This window comes from Dunckerocampus dactyliophorus, chromosome 2 (genome assembly GCF_027744805.1).
Source record: "Dunckerocampus dactyliophorus isolate RoL2022-P2 chromosome 2, RoL_Ddac_1.1, whole genome shotgun sequence".
Lineage (NCBI taxonomy): Eukaryota > Metazoa > Chordata > Actinopteri > Syngnathiformes > Syngnathidae > Dunckerocampus > Dunckerocampus dactyliophorus.
Genome location: NC_072820.1, coordinates 16,013,184 through 16,022,333, shown reverse-complemented (window position 1 = coordinate 16,022,333; position 9,150 = coordinate 16,013,184). Strand labels below are relative to the sequence as shown.

General features: G+C 39.6%; 1 long non-coding RNA gene across 2 annotated transcripts in view; it reads right to left on the bottom strand.

Moving 5' to 3' along the window:
• The window catches only part of LOC129176882 (uncharacterized), a 34,662-nt gene that overhangs the window by 11,553 nt on the left and 13,959 nt on the right, over positions 1 to 9,150 (bottom strand). The window contains exon 1 of one of the 2 annotated variants that reach the window (XR_008569508.1): positions 1,926 to 2,201. The exons of the other annotated variant lie outside the window; for it this stretch is intronic. This is a non-coding gene — a long non-coding RNA (uncharacterized LOC129176882). Of the gene's footprint in view, positions 1 to 1,925; positions 2,202 to 9,150 lie in introns of those variants that run through there. 2 annotated transcript variants of the gene reach the window in all.

Sequence of the window (9,150 nt, the reverse complement as noted above, 5' to 3'; positions counted from 1 at the left end):
TATTGTCTTAACTCCAGTTGGTTTGTTTCTTTACTGTATTGCTGAAATGTAGATATAGAAAATTTCACAGTTCTCCTGGCCCAAGGAGCGCTAATTTTCAAAAGTTTTGTAAGGCCCCTGTTGCGTAATTTTTTTTTTTTTTTCAAGGCGTCCAGGAAAAATTTCCAGTCACACCAGGGAATCAAACCAGGACTTAAAATGGCCCCTAAAATACTATTATGAGGGCTTCATTTTAGTGAGTCTTTTCACAAATACCCTTTTTTCAGGTTTCTGCTATAGCCTCTCTCGAGCCTGGAGGACAAGAAAACCTTCCTATCCCTCACTGTTGTTCAAAATGGCCTAAAACGCCCCCTTCAGGGGCTTCATTTCTCAGTATTTTTTTTTTTTTTTACAATACAGTGTTCCTTTGTTACATCGCGATTCACATTTCATGTTTTCCCTTTTTCACAGATGATTTTAAGCGCAATTTTGTATAATTTATTTTAACAGTGTATGAACGCGCATTGAGTTGTGCATCCTTGTGGTGTATTAGAGCGATCTATTGGTGCTCTGCTGTATGCGTCTGTTTTATTTTGTATTTACTACTGCTATCAGTAGTGTTGTATACTCATGTTGAAGACGTGTGCAGCTCCACCTGTGTCAGTGTGTTTACGTGCCTCTACGAGCAGATTAGGAACCCACAGTAGACAATAGCCGGCTAAATATAGAGCCACAACAGTCTTTATTGCCTAAAGGAGAACCCACCCACTGTGTTCTAAATATAGAGCCACAACAGTCCTTATCGGCCAAGGAAGAACCCGCTCATTGTGTTCTGCTGATTCACTGGAGACCATTGTTAATCAATTGCCTTCGTGCAGTCACTGGCAAACTAGCTAAGTGTGTGAGCTGCTTGCTAACCGCCAATAACAAAGAAGCAGCAGCAGCTAACTGGCAAAATGAATCTTCGGTTCAAGGAGTAGGATGAGGAGGAAGGAGCAGCAGCAATATGTTTTAACAAGGATACAAAAACGCTACAGACGAACGGCGCCAGGACGAAGCACGGTCAGAGAAGTGAATACACGTGTGTCACTTAATAATTTATCGTGTCCAAATTGAAACAAAATTTGAACTTTGAGAGTGTTTAAAATGTGAGAAAATGTTAATGCTTGTCCGAGAAAAGTGTAAAAAGTGTATTGTGAGGGTTTCACAGCCTTAAAACAATACGTAACTAAACAAATAAAGTTGGCTACTTCCCAGATTTCACTTATTGCGAGCTATTTTGGGAACCTATCCCCCGCGATAAACGAGGGAACACTGTACTGTAACACATTTTTAGATACTATTTGTCATGTTAGTGCATAAGCATCATTATCGTCAAAAAATGAAAATAGTGTATGCTCAATACTGCATTGACTACAGATACGTCATGAACTACAAAAAAGAAAAGAAAACAAAAAAATACGTCATGAACTTTACTGTTCTCTGTGAGAGTTTTTATATTCACAGCAGAACATCTTCTGGGTCCAGTCAAGTGGATTTCTCTGATTCTCAGCCAAGGGCAACAGTTAAGAAAACCAATTCCTTGCAGATTCAGGCATCACTCACTCATAGTAAATGATGTAGCTAAACCTACTGTAAATCCATCTTTTCTTCCTCTTTGGTGGTGAATTGAAAAACTGAGTTTAGCGGGTAAATTCTTTGGTTAAAGGAAAACTGCACTTTTTGGGGGGAATTTTGCCCATCATCGACAATCCTTATGTGAAACATGAACACACTTATTTCCCTTTTCTGAGAGAAAACGAATTAGCATAAGCCAGCTAACATTGCACATCATGGGAGGAACCTATTTTGACTATAAAGCCCTCTAAAGAAAAACCTCTAACATTTTATATACATGTTGTGTTCATGCATCTACAGGTACATTGATGATAACATGTAATACTTACAGTATCTTGCCGTATTTTGATGATTTAAAACATAACCAAAACTTCTTTCCTCGGCGCATTGATTTCACATAGCCCACAGCAGCTAACGCTACGCTTCCTTCAACAACAGCAGCATAGAAACAGCGACGACACAATGTCCGCTATCATTGGGATGGCTGTGTCTTTTAGCACAAGACCTGTGCTCCAGCCCTCTGGTGAAAAATGCTGACAGCAAACGAGTATCGTGTTGAGTCTTCGTAGCAAAATTGAGAGCCAGTAGAATCCACTCTTCCATCTGTCCCGTTGTAGCGGCTTGAGGCGTTGTGATGCTGAGACCAGCGAGGCTTTGTGTTACTCCGCCAGATAAATATAGTTTTTCATTTAGCTGCTACAATAACAATATCACTGTAGCTTGGTTAATATACAGGTCAGTTATGTAAATGGAGCATTTTTTTTGTTTTTTTTAGGGCTTTATCGTCGTAATAGGTGCCTCCCATAAGGTGCAATGTTAGCTGGCTCATGCTAACTCGTTTTCTCGTTAGAACGCACAGAAGAGGGAAAGAAATATGTCTTCATGTTTCACATAAGGATTGTGGATGACGGGCAAAATTCCAAAAAAAAGTGCAGTTTTCCTTTTAGCGAAGAGAGACAAGGTGGGAGGAAGGCTCACATCTGTGATTGTACTTAGCTATAAAGGATCACCAGCACTCTTGTGGGGTCCTCAGGTTTTAGAAACCAAACATTTACTGTCGGTTTAATTTGACAATGCTGGAATTAAGCCCACAATATCTGCAGTTACTGTACCAATATGCAGTGGATGCCTGCATATTCACACCTTCCTCACCCCGCAAATTTGTGGATTTTTTAAAATCAAAAAATACCTTTATTTGTGGGGAAACCAGGCCATTTGTGCTTTTGAAAAACAGGCAGTTTTTTTTGCAGAAAATCCATCTCATTCACACTAAAGCCGGAATTATGCTCCAGCGCCACAGAGCCAGGGTAAGCGCCACAAGCCGGTGTCGTGACCCCTCCACACACCCCGGCGGAGCCTGACGTTCGGACAGCTGTGATTGGTCGGCTTTTCTTTACACCTCATTTCAAGTGTCAAAAAGTTACGCCATAACAAAAACAAACAAAGGGGCGTTAAAAATGTAAATAAAATGTAATGTAAAGCATAAAACAAAATACAGTTCATGGTGTTCAAATGGGTGAGTGCTTTCGTTTGTTAGTTTCACCAGTGATATATGTTCTCTTCAAAAAGTAAGTGAAATGTGTTTTTGTCTAAATTAAGGTGATTTTATGGTTCCTTTTTTCATATCATATTGCTAGTAGCAGGGGTGCAGCCAGGAATTCTAGGTCCGATGGAAAAAAAAATAAAAAATCACATTGCCCACCTTTATTAATTACTAATTTTATTGGTAATTGCCTATTTTGTGGGTCCCATGGCAGTCAAGGGACCTTGGAATTGTCCTGACTTTTCCCCTTTATACGGCACTCCTGGCCAATAGCACTAGTAATAATACCATGATTAGCATTATAAATAAATTGAAAAATGTATAATTAATCCATGTGATTGGTATCGGTATTGGCTGATTTCAGTCGTGGATGAGCGGTATCAGAATCGGCAGCATAAAACACTGATCGGAGCATCCCTAGCAAAAATACAACAAAAAGCAATGGCGAAATAGCCATCCATCCATTTTCTATGCCGCTTCTCCTCATTAGGGTCGCGGGGGCATGCTGGAGCCTATCCCAGCTGACTTCGGGCGACAGGCGGGGTTCACCCTGGACTGGTCACCAGCCAATCGCAATATAGACAAACAACCATTCACACTCACATTCATACCTATGGACAATTTAGAGTCGGCAATTAACCCGACATGCATGTTTTTGGAATGTGGGGGGAAACCGGAGTCCCCGCAGAAAACCCACGCACGGGGAGAACATGCAAACTCCACACAGAAATGCCCAAGGGAGAATCAAACCCAGGTCTTCCCGATCTCCAGACTGTTAGTGTGTGGCCAACAGGCTAACCACTAGACCACTGTGCGGCCCTAATGGCAAAATATATATATATATATATATATATATATATATGATATATGATATATGATATATGATATATATATAACAACAATAGAAAAGTACAAACGACAAAAGTAACAAAAGAAGACTGGGCAAAGGCAAAGGAAAAACACAACGCCAGACAGGAAGGCAACAGGTGGAAATAATAAGCTGTAGCAAAAACAAGGCACTTCCTTTCAGCGGTGAAGAGAGAGGTTATATAGCAAAAAGGTAGAAAATGCATAGAGAGGACGCATGCATGCGCAAGGAGCAATGGTGCATGCGACTTGGCGTTGACAAGAAGATAGCCTGTTGAGCAGGCACGTTAGCAATTAAGGCTTACGAAGCAGCTGATTACAGATTGCCAGCAGGTGTGACCAGGTGACTCCGCCCAGGACTGTCTGAAGTGTGTACTGCAGAGAAAGGACACAAGCTGCAGGGTTTCCCCTAAAAACTCAAACAATGCATTAAAATGAGCCATTTTAAGAAACGGTACAAGCAGTTGATGTTTACAAACTACAAGGAAGAAGAATCCTGAGCCAGAGTATCCGTACAATGCTAAGTCAAATGACAACTGTACTTACTCCTCATTTATTACTACTACGTCGTCCAACTATGCTACTGTCACCTATTAACTTCTTCAGCCGTCATTATATAATAATTATTAGTATTGTATTTATTAGTATGTATTATCACATATTATTATTATTGTTATTATTATTAGCTACAGTATTACTAATATTATGCAGTTGTTTAATTTATTATACTGATTTACAACCTTAACTCTTATTGTAATACATCATTACAATGACGTATTAACAATTGATGTGAAATGGAGGGGGAGTAGGATTTTGGGCATGCGGAATTGTAATATGTGATGTATTCCATTGTAATTTGTATGCATGTTCAAAATAAATCAAACCATCACCATCAGTTTATTTATGAGTGCTATTAGCCAGGGGTCTTCCCAAAAAATAGGTAATTACTTATACAAATTAATAATTCATGAAAAGGGGGGGGGAACATGATTTTTTTTCATGGGGCCCAGAATTTCTGCCTGCAATTACTGCAAGGTCTTAGTTGTCTTTATCTACTCGACATTCTCTGATGTGATGACTCACATATAGAGTGGTATGAAAAAGTGTTTGCCTCCTCCCAATTTCTTATTTGTTTGCATGTTTGTCACACTTATGTTTCAGATCAAACAAATTTAAATATTAGTCAATGACAACACCACTGAACACAAAATGCAGTTTTTAAATGAAAGTTTTTTATTATTAAGGGAGAAAAAAATCCAAACGTACATGGCTTTCTGTGAAAAAGAAAGTGATTCCCCCCCTTTAAAACACAACTTAACTGAGATTAATTGAGATCTATTAGTCTGGAAAAGCTTATAGAACTATTTCTAAAACTTTAGGACTCCAGCGAACCACAGTGAAAGCCATTATCCACAAATGGCGAAAACACGGAACAGTGGTGAACCTTCCCAGGAGTGGAAAATTACCCCAAGAGTACAGCGACGACTCATCCAAGAGGTCACAAAATACCCCACAACAACATCCAAAGAACTGCAAGCCTCTCTTGCCTGAGTTAAGGTCAGTGTTCATGACTCCACCATAAGAAGGACACTGGACAAAAACGGCCTGCATGGCAGAATTCCAAGACAAAAACCACTGCTGAACAAAAAGAACATTAAGGATCGTCTCAATTTTGCCAGAAAACATCTTGATGATCGCCAAGACTTTTGGGAAAATACTCTGTGGTCTGACGAGACAAAAATTTGAACTTTTTGGAAGATATGTGTCCCAACACATCTGGCGTAAAAGTAACACTGCATTTAAAAAAAAGAACATCATACTAACAGTAAAATATGGTGGTGGTAGTGTGATGGTTTGGGGCTGTTTTGCTGCTTCAGGACCTGCAAGACTTGCTGTGATAAATGAAACCATGAATTCTGCTGTCTACCAAAAAATCCTGAAGGAGAATGTCAGGCCATCTGTTCGTGACCTCAAGATGAACCAATGATGCTCAAGCAGGACGATGATCCACACCAGCTAGTTCACCTCTGAATGGCTGAAGAAAAACAAAATGCAGACTTTGGAGTGGCCTAGTCAAAGTCATGACCTGATCCTATTGAGATGCTGTGGCATGACCTTAAAAAGGTGGTTCATGCTGCGAAACCCTCCAACTTGGCTGAATTACAACAACTCTGCAAAGTTGAGTGGGCCAAAATTCCTCCACAGGTAAGAGACTCATTGCAAGTTATTGCAAGTGCTTGATTGCAGTTGTTGCTGCTAAGGGTGGCCTAACCAGCTATGATGTTTTCCACACAGGGCCATGTAGGTTTGGATTTTTTTTCTCCCTTAATAATAAAAAGTTTCAATTAAAAACTGCATTTTGTGTTCAGTTGTGTTGTCATTAACTAATATTTAAATTTGTGTGATGATCTGAAACATTTACGTGTGACAATCGTGCAAAAAAAAAAAAGAAATCAGGAAACACTTTTTCACACCACTGTATTTAGAATGTAAAAAAAAAGCAGCCTCAGAGGCCTTTGGCAAATGTAAACATGCAGAATCTTTGCCTGTGTTTCCTTTAAATCTACAGTAATGAGGTTGTTTCCATGTAAACATGCTGGAAAGACGTTGGCCCATTTCTTTCATGTTTACGAATGGAAATAACTGTACATCATAATTATGGTATATGGCGACTTTTGATGTTGAATACTTTTTTCATGTGATGGATAGCTGGTGGCAATATTTGGATCATTTGGTCATTCTGCTTCGCAGTCGCAGTGCATAAACTGATTCCAGATACACAAGGAAATGTGAAATCAGTCATGTTGCATGTCCCAATAGCGGCTCCATTAGAAGACTGAATGTTTAGCAGTACTGTATAGTAATTTTTGATATAGTTTCATAAAAACGCTTTCTGTTAACCCAAGAACTGACTTAAGAAACATACACATTTGCACTATACAAAAGAAGTCTTTTTTCTTACATTTTTCTTGTGTGATAGCAGATGCTGAGACACCTTGATGCACATTATAGAGATTCTCTGAGCACCACAGCAATAAACAATGACATCAAATCAGCCTCTGTCACTTTTGGCAGGAGCGCTGATTTGTAACTTTAATTATGGCGCACCACACAGATGTTGAAATTCATTCGGTAAACAGCAGCTGTGTGTTCTCACATACGGTTGTCATAACGCGGAATCTGTGAGCAGCACCAACATCACTGGAGCGATTTATATTGGCGGAAAGAGGACAAGGGGATGAAACCCAAAGCTCTGCAGCAGGTGTGAAGATGTGCACAATGAATTACTTCCTCCACTGAGCAAGCACACCAGCTCACGTAAAGGAGAGGGGCCAATGTGACAGTTACATTTATAAAGTCATTAAAAAGCCTTGCGTCGCATACCTTTTTTCTGTTTTATTGATCAGCGGAACTGTAATTAGATGTATGCCAGGCAGAGGAATTTACTGCTAAATGCATTACTTTGAGATTTACTTTGGCGTGCACTGGTCTGCAGTACCTACCGGACAGAAGGAGTGCAAAGATGCATCCATTTAGAAGATATGTCACCCTTCTGTGACATGTTCTCCAACAGGAAACAAAGATACTTCCTGGGAAGTAAGTGGTTCTGCATTAAATATTTTCTCATTTGCCGTGAAGCACTGTTATCGTCATCAGATGCTTTCTGCATACCAGAGTGAGAATCAACTTGCGCCATCTAAAATCCTGGAGCCAAAAGTTAACATCCAATAAAATACTAAATGAGAAAAAAAAATTGATCGTTGTAATTCAATATCCATGACATGATTATAAATACCTTTTAGTGATATATACAAGATACAAAACTCCAGCGAGAGCAAATAAATGAGCTGATTGTAGTGTTATGTAAGTATACATTCTTGATTGTGTATTTATAGAGCATCCGGTTGTCTCATGGCTTGAACCTGTTTCTAAACATACCCAAAGCCTCTCAAGTGGCATTCTCCTAGCTTTATCCCGCATACAATTACAGTCCAGTACATTTCATGATTGAATAATGTTGTCATTTAATAGCACTTAATGCCCTCACTGCTCACTGCGCATTAGGGTTGGGCATCGAGTCTTGAGCATCAATGGGAACTGGGACTAACATTGTGATTCTCTCAGCATCGTTTAAATATTTTTATTTTGATTCCTAGTTTCGATGCCCACTTCGCCGACGGGAAGAAATACCTGCGACCACCAACGACGAAGCCGGTGAGCACCTGCAAAGAAGATGCGACTAAAATGTTTGGCTTAGCTTCATAAAAAGAGCGGTCGGCTCTTGATGCAAAGGAGGGTGCATGACCAACATGATTAATGTTCTCACATTCATAGTGTAGAAATAACAGAGTACCTTGTCTTTGATGCGCGATATAGAGCTTCCTCTAAACAATCAGAATCAGGGAAGTCCAACAATGAATGACGTCTCGTTCAATGTAACCGAGGGTTTCAGGATGCTAGCTGATGTGGAAATTCGATGTAAATAAGGGAAGGGAGCTATGGCGATGGCTAGGCAAGTTTTTTATTTGCACAGTCGTCGCTGTTAGAAACAGGAATCTTCTGAACTCACACAACGCACTTCCGGCCTTCAAAATAATAGCGCTTGGGCTATATATATCCTGTTACTTGTGTTAACAAAATAAGGGTGTCATAAAAAATAGCTTACACCAACACTGAAGCAGCATCTTTTGTGAAAGTGTACTGCTGTAAAAAGAAACTTTATAACATTTATATTCAAGTTGAATGGTTTGATATTTATATACTGGTTGAAAATAGCCCTGTAAGAAATTCATAGTAAAGTTGATAAAAAAAGATCATGTCATTAAACAATATTGAGAAGTTCAGACATTTGATCCAAAAAGAACTCTGACTTAAACAATGCAAACTTTCAAAAACCTTTCAAAAACATCGGAATGGAGAATCGTTAGGAACCGGCAATCAGAAGAGGAATCATTTAAATTCAAAGAATGCCCAACACGACTGTGCATCATTTTTTTCCAGCCTTTTTGGACTCCCTCCCACTGTTTTCATCAGCATCCAGTCAGCTGTCACCAGCTAATTGTTGTGATAACGCCAGCATATATTACCTGTCAAGAACCATCTGGGGAACAGAGTGGCGTTTCCTGCACATTAAAGAGGTGTTT